The sequence below is a fragment of the Moschus berezovskii genome, chromosome 22, assembly GCF_049115385.1.
Source record: "Moschus berezovskii isolate FMDL1 chromosome 22, NW_MosBer_1.0, whole genome shotgun sequence".
NCBI lineage: Eukaryota > Metazoa > Chordata > Mammalia > Artiodactyla > Moschidae > Moschus > Moschus berezovskii.
The window spans coordinates 33,290,159-33,297,931 of NC_142481.1; the positions used below are offsets into that span (position 1 = coordinate 33,290,159).

The window sequence follows — 7,773 nt, forward strand, 5'->3', positions numbered from 1 at the left end:
GTCCCAGCAGTTAGTGTAAACAAGAGAACCCAAGCAAGGGAAACTGTATGTAATTCTTGATTATAGGATGTCTTAGGAGAAGATATTTGCTGAGACCTGTCAAACTAAGATCTGTTTACCACCAGTGCCGTTTGCAATTTTTTGCTTGATCTTCAATTTACAAACTTAATTCTAAGACTTTATCTTTTCTTATATATTTGAATACCTAATTTTCCTTGGCCAGACTACTTCATTATCTTGCTCATCTACAGAAAGAGTTAAAAAAAAAAAATATCCCTTGGTAAGGTCTCTTCTGTTTGCCAACTAATCTATGAGCTGTGTGTTTGTTCTTTGATGTTTTTTGTTGTTGTTGTTTGTTTGTTTGTTTGTTTTTACTGGATACACAGACTGAGAATGCTTTCCTGCTGTCTGTCATGGTAATAAAATATGGGGATTTGCTTCAAACCTCTTTACAACTGGGAACCTTTCTTTTCTATCTTCCTAGTTTCTCAAATGATTCTTTTTTTCTTTCTGCATTTCCCGCCCCCCCCCAATCTTTAAAAGAGTTAAAGATTCTGTATTCCTCAGAGATTTGTAAAGAATAAACATGCTATTACCTGTCAGTGGTGAGTTGGTCACATGGTCAAATTTCTATTATTGTTAGTTTCTATCATTACACAAGCAAGTATATTTATGTCTCTGGTTGTGTTTGTGTAAATGGAATTGTGTACATCTGGGTAGGGATTCACAGGGAAAAGCTGAATAACAATAGGATTTGGAGAAAACCTGACTTGCCTCGGATAGTTCTATATTGAGTTGCATGGTTTTATTCCTGTTTTAATAATTAATCACATTATCTATAAGAGAGTAAGATCTGATTGGATTTTTTTACATTAGCTTTATTTTTCTGGGCTCAAAAATCACTGCAGATGGTGATTGTAGCCATGACATTAAAAGACACTTATTCCTCAGAAGGAAAGTTATGACCAACCTAGATAGCATATTGAAAAGCAAAGACATTACTTTCTCAACAAAGGTCCGTCTAGTCAAGGCTATGGTTTTTCCAATGATCATGTATGGATGTGAGAGTTGGACTTTAAAGAAAGCTGAGCACTGAAGAATTGATGCTTTAGAACTGTGGTGTTGGAGAAGACTCTTGAGAGTCCCTTGGACTGCAAAGAGATCCAACCAGTCCATCCTAAAGGAAATCAGTCCTGAATATTCATTGGAAGGACTGATGTTGAAACTGAAACTCCAATACTTTGGAGCTTACCTGATGTGAAGAGCTGATGTGATTCACACCCTTGATGTGAATACCTGATGTGAAGACCTGACTCATTTGAAAAGACCCTGATGCTGGGAAAGATTGAGGGCAGGAGGAGAAGGGGACGACAGAAGATGAGATGGTTGGATGGCATCACTGACTCAGTGAACATGGGTTTGGGTGAACTCCAGAACTTGGTGATGGACAGGGAGGCCTGGCATGCTGAGGTTCATGGGGTCACAAAGAGTCGGACATGAATGAGTGAACTGAGCTGAATACAGTATGACATAAATTAACTGTTACCAAAAAGGGATAGATGTCTTCCTTTAGTCATTAATTTGGGAAGACTGAATCAGATTGTAAAGCAGAAATAAGAATAGTCACATATGACATTTATATGTGTTTTAAAACTTTAGATATTTCATTAAACACATTTATCTCAAATACTCTCTATTTAAAAGTTTAATGAAAAATATTCTATTACTGGGCTTCCCTGTTGGCTCAGATGATAAAGAATCTGCTTGCAATGCAGGAGACCCGTGTTTGATCCTTGGAGAAGGAAGTGGCAGCCCACTTCAGTATTCTTGCCTGGAAAGTCCTATAATATCACCTTCATAATTTTTGGAGTTGATTCACATTGGTATTTTGCTTTAGTGATATTACAGTTGAATTTTTAAATATATGCTAAATGAAAATCAGAAAAAATAATGACTAGTTCCTATGTTGTCATTCAGTGTGTACCCCTGGGCAAGACTTGAATGGTCAGATTGCATTGCATTCTACCATGTGGCTGATTCAAGAGGTTTGTTGTGCTGCTGCTTGGACTCTCTTGACCCCATGGACAGCAGCCCGCCAAGCTCCCCTGCCCATGGGATTTTCCAGGCAAGAAGACTCGAGTGGGTTGCAGTTTCCTTCTTCAGTTGTGCTAAATATTTTAAAACTAAACAAACACTTCATGTTACTCTGTCACTGCCTTTAAAATTCTATGGTCCTTGCCACCTGCCGGGTGAGACTTCCATATACCTCGGTTATTTATCTACATCATGTCCTGTGCCTAAAGTGCTTCTTCGTCTCCCTTTTTCCTGGTTACTTCCTATACTTTCTTCACATTTCACCTTAAGCTTCACTTTCTCAGCAGCTGTCTTGGCTTTTGCTGACTTACTTGACCATATAAATCTATTCCAAAGCACATATTCAGCTGAACTTTTATCTTTTCCTGTGTTTTTATTAGTTTTTTCCTTTAAAATATAAGCCTCATTGAAGTCAAGGACTTTGTTATTGCTCACCTATGCAAGGGGCAGTAAATAAAATTGAATAGATGGGTGATTTCTTGAATCTTTTAATTTCATGGTATTTTCCTAGGTAACTAACATGTTATCCATGCTGTTATTAAAACAATTAAAGAAAAGGAAGGAATGTAGTAACCAGGGAGCCGAGCCCAATCACCAGTAACAGCCATCACACAGTCACAGCTGTAGAAATGGAAATGGTTTCTGAAAGGGGAGTCTGTAATGTCAGCAAGGATTACAAATTTAAAAACCAGATAATGGTGTGTAAAGCCAGCTCGTACTAGCTTGTAGAAGTCACTTGTTATACCTGTAAGTATTTTATGAAATGACTGGTAAACCAATGGCAGTTTGCAGCTGGTTATGTTGGGTGTATTTATACCATATAAACTGGCTGCTGCTGCTGCTGCTGCTAAGTCACTTCAGTCGTGTCCGACTCTGTGTGACCCCATAGATGGAAGCCCACCAGGCTCCCCCGTCCCTGGGATTCTCCAGGCAAGAACACTGGAGTGGGTTGCCATTTCCTTCTCCAACGTGTGAAAGTGAAGTCGCTCAGTCATGTCCGACCTTTAGCGACCCCACGGACTGCAGCCTACCAGGCTCCTCCATCCATGGGATTTTCTAGGCAAGAGTACTGGAGTGGCTTGCCATTGCCTTCTCCGATATAAACTGGCAAGTGCTATAAAGCAAGCCCACCTCCCACTTCCCCAAGGACTGTTTAATATTAACTAACACACTACTTCCTGTCACAGGAAATGGGAAGTAGCCATCTGAGCTAACATGGGAAAGCCGTGGGATTGGGAGGAATTCAGAGAGATTCTCGGAGTTAAAAAAATAAGATACAAAGGTATATTTGCCAATAGATACTGTCAGGCATAGTAGGATGATGTTAGTTGATGATTTCCTCTTTCTTGTGGCCTCTGAGATCATCATCACCCATGTCACTGTCATCCTCGCTAATCCTGATAACAAATAACGTATTTCAGGACAATTATGACTCTCATTTTAGAGATCACTAATTTGAAACAGAGAGAGATTACATCACTTACCCAGAGTCAGGAAGTTAGGAGATGGCACAGTGCAAAACTGTACCCAAGGACTCTGCCTTCAAAAATAGTCACTCTGTCAACTCCAAAAGGCTCCTATTGGTCTAATTATCCCACACTTGATGTTGAAACTTCAATCCTATAGCCAGAATTTAAAGTGTTTTACTTTCCCTTTGTGTTTGCTATACATAGTTCAAAGGTATTTGACTGTATTTTCTCCTGACCCCTCACTCCCACCCCAGCCAGGACATTCATGCCTGAACTCTACCACATTTTACTTTAGCCATTTATATTTTCCTAGCCTTCAATGAGAAGAAAGCTCCCTCTTGACATGAATAAGTCACATTGTATCTTTTGGAAGTTTCAGTATTGGGGGAAAAGTAAAGCAGAGAGTACTACCTCCCAATATAGATTGCTTAATATCTTATTTAAAAATGTTTTTCTCTATGTGAAAAAATGTTTAAGTATGCCTAAATAATCATAAGGGATTTGATTTAGGTCATATCTGAATGGTCTAGTGTTTTTCCCTACTTTCTTCAATTTACGTCTGAATTTGGCATGATCAGCTCCTGGTTTTGTTTTTGCTGACAATATAGAGCTTCTCCATCTTTGGCTGCAAAGAATATCATCAATCTGATTTCGGTGTTGACCATCTGGTGATGTCCATGTGTAGAGTCTTCTCTTGTGTTGTTGGAAGAGGGTGTTTGCTATGACCAGTGTGTTCTCTTGGCAAAACTCTATTAGCCTTTGCCCTGCTTCATTCCGTACTCCAAGGCCAAATTTTCCTGGTACTCCAGGTATCTCTTGACTTCCTACTTTTGCATTCCAGTCCCCTATAATGAAAAGGATATCTTTTTTTGGTGTTAGTTCTAAAAGGTCTTGTAGGTCTTCATAGAACCATTCAACTTCGGCTTCTTCAGCGTCACTGGTTGGGGCGTAGGCTTGGATTACCATGATATTGAATGGTTTGCCTTGGAAACGAACAGAGATCATTCTGTCATTTTTGAGATTGCATCCAAGTACTGCATTTCGGACTCTTTTGAGCTGAAGCTCCAATACTTTGGCCACCTCATGCGAAGAGTTGAATCACTGGAAGAGACTCTGATGCTGGGAGGGATTGGGGGAAGGAGGAGAAAGGGATGACAGAGAATGAGATGGCTGGATGGCATCACTGACTCAATGGAGATGGGTTTGAGTGAACTCCGGGAGTTGGTGATGGACAGGGAGGCCTGGCGTGCTGTGATTCATGGGGTCGCAGAGAGTCAGACACGACTTAGCAACTGAACTGAATTGAATGCCTAAATAAAACTTTAAAGCAAATAACAGAAATAATGATAACACCATCAAAAAGTACGCTAGAAACAAGCTTTTATTTTTTCTCCTGTCACTCATCTTGCCAGAGGTTTCTTAAAATTTGGATATCAGTACTAAGGAAACACGACAAAGGCCATCATCACAAATCAAATAAGTGGAAAGATTAATTCATTTACTGCAGAAAATTGTACAAGCAAGTAAACTTAATAGCATTTTTCTTGCAACCCACTATCAATGTATTGTGAGATAAAATGAAAATGGATTATAGAATCTACAAAATTAAAAATGGATCTGTAAACGTATTTCCCAAGACAGTTTCCTGTCATGGAGTATCTAATTGTTCCTCACCCATCTTTTATTGCTATTGATGTAAGAGAACATTATCTCAAAACAACTAATCAATATTATCATAATCTCCTAAAATTTTATCTCCAACTATTGGTATTTGGAAGTACATCTTTAGTTATCAGATTTAATAATTGGTTTTTCTTTTCCAGTTTATTCAGCCCTTGAAAGATTCGTGATACGTTTCAGAAAAAGATTCTGTAAATATGACAATTCCTTGAACACCAATACATTTCATGCTAATATACTGAATTAGCAATAAAATAGAAATATCGAGTATCTATTTGAAGTATCTCTATGTCTACCTGAATTCAGATAATCAGTGCCATCAATGATGTCTGTTTTAACATATTTATTGTATCCTACTAGAAAAATTTACCCACATACCATTATATCTCTTAAAGTTTGAGAAGCCGATTTTTAACCTACCTTATTATCATGTATATACAAATTTATACAGGGGAGATACCATTTGAGAGCACTTTAGATACAGACAAAGGATCATTGTGATATTAAGTGTAGTATTTTATGCGAGGAGGGCATAAGTCCATCCCCATCATTTCAGAAATATCTGTTCTGAAATGTAATTTCTGAAGTTGGTAAATTATACCTTTCTTAAATCACCAGCTCTATACTGAATTGCCTTTATTAAAATAGCAGAAATAAAAGTTTGTTATCACATACAGAGCAAATGGTACCTCTGCATATACATATGCAAGGTATGCTGCTGCTGCTGCTGCTAAGTCGCTTCAGTCCTATCCGACTCTGTGCGACCTCATGGGCGGCAGCCCACCAGGCTCCCCCGTCCCTGGGATTATCCAGGCAAGAATACTGGAGTGGGTTGCCATTTCCTTCTGCAATGCATGAAAGGGAAAAGTGAAAGTGAAGTCACTCAGTCGTGTCCGACTCTTCACTACCCCATGGACTGCAGCCTACCAGGCTCCTCCATCTATGGGATTTTCCAGGCAAGAGTCCTGGAGTGGGGTGCCATTGCCTTCTCCACCTTAGCGAGGTGGCAACCAGTAAATCTGATGTAAGCACGTTCTTCCTGTAGCTTCCAGAACCTGAAGACAGGGCCCAACTGGAAACTTCAACTGGATTCGTGAGATCCCCAGAGGCCAGGAGCTCAAGTCCTTAATACTGAGACGGCTCAGCCAATGGTCCCAGAGCCTGAAAGGCACGGTCGGGTAGTGCCTGACGGACCCGCACGGTCACGCTCGGGTGTAATGGATAGTCTGTGCTGCTCACATGAGAACTCAGAGTCCCGGACCCAGTGTTCAAAAGACACAAAGTGAACACCTTTCTTGAGGTTAAAGAACACGTGGTTGGTCTCAAAGAAGAAACCATTGCCCAACCGATCGCTGGGAAAAGGCAAAGGAGAGAAGTGATGCAGGACGGCCCGGTTGGCATCTAAAAGTTGGACAATTAGCCGATATAAACAGTCAGCGTCTCGGTCATCGAACCACCAGTCGGAGACACAGATCTCAATGTTTCCACTATCCAGGAGTTCCCGCCACAGACCCTCCTTCTCCAGGTCCAGCACCTGCTTCTGTTGACACCACCTGTAGGTAGACTAGAGGTCATCAGGGGGCCCATCCTCGCGTTTTCTTCTGCAACCCGGGCAGCCCCTGCGCTCAGCACCGTCCGGTTCAAGAATCCTAGGCCTCGAGAGTTCTGAGAGCTCCGGAGGAGGTTGCGTCCCACCGGTCTGCGCTCGCAGAAGCGGCCCAGGATGCAGGGTCCGGGATCGTCAGCAGGGGGCAGGCAGGTGAGAATGACGGGCCACAGGTCAGGGTGTTTCCAGGACAGGATGCTCCGCCACAGGTCCCAGCCGTCCACCACATCTCGCCAGCGCCGGCACACCTGGCGGCATTGCCCGAGCAGCGTGCTTGGGGGCAGGTAGCTCAGCACCTCCTGGAGCAGCTCGTTTGGCCGTCGGTTTAGGTCTAGCACCTCCTCGGGTTCCGTGTCCGGAGCGGGGACACTGGCGAGCAGGCCCCCAGAGGCCCCCAGGTCGTCCTCGCCAGGCCAGGCTGCCGCTGCCTTCATCTCACTCACTGCTCCTTGCAGGCAACCAAGCAAGGTATATATATAAAGTATATATTGGCATGCCTTGGAGATGTAGGTTCAGTTCCAGACCAGCGCAATAAAGCAAATCACACCAGTTTTTGTTTCCTAGCACATATAAAAATTGTGTTTACACTCTGCTGTGCAGTGACATTGTGTCTTTAAAAAAGTAAAGCACGTCACTTAATCAGGAACTGGTAGTGGTTGTTTAGTCACTTCACGTCCGACTCTTTGCAACCCCATGGACTATAACCCACCAGGCTTCTCTGTCCATGGGATTCTCCAGGCAAGAATACTGGAGTGGGTTGTCCTGACCCAGAGATTGAACCCAGGTCTCTTGCATTGCAGGCAGATTCTTTCCTGACTGAGCTACGAGGGAAGCCACTAATCAGAAACTACTTTATTGATAAAAAATGCTAGCCGTCATCCAAGCCGTCAGTGAGTCATACATAACCTTTCTCCAGCAGTAACA

At 42.0% G+C, this 7,773-nt stretch overlaps 1 pseudogene; it reads right to left on the minus strand.

The window, feature by feature from the left end:
- Positions 1–6,368: 6,368 nt before the first annotated feature.
- Positions 6,369–7,292, minus strand: LOC148774395 (F-box only protein 27 pseudogene; annotated as a pseudogene).
- Positions 7,293–7,773: the final 481 nt, after the last annotated feature.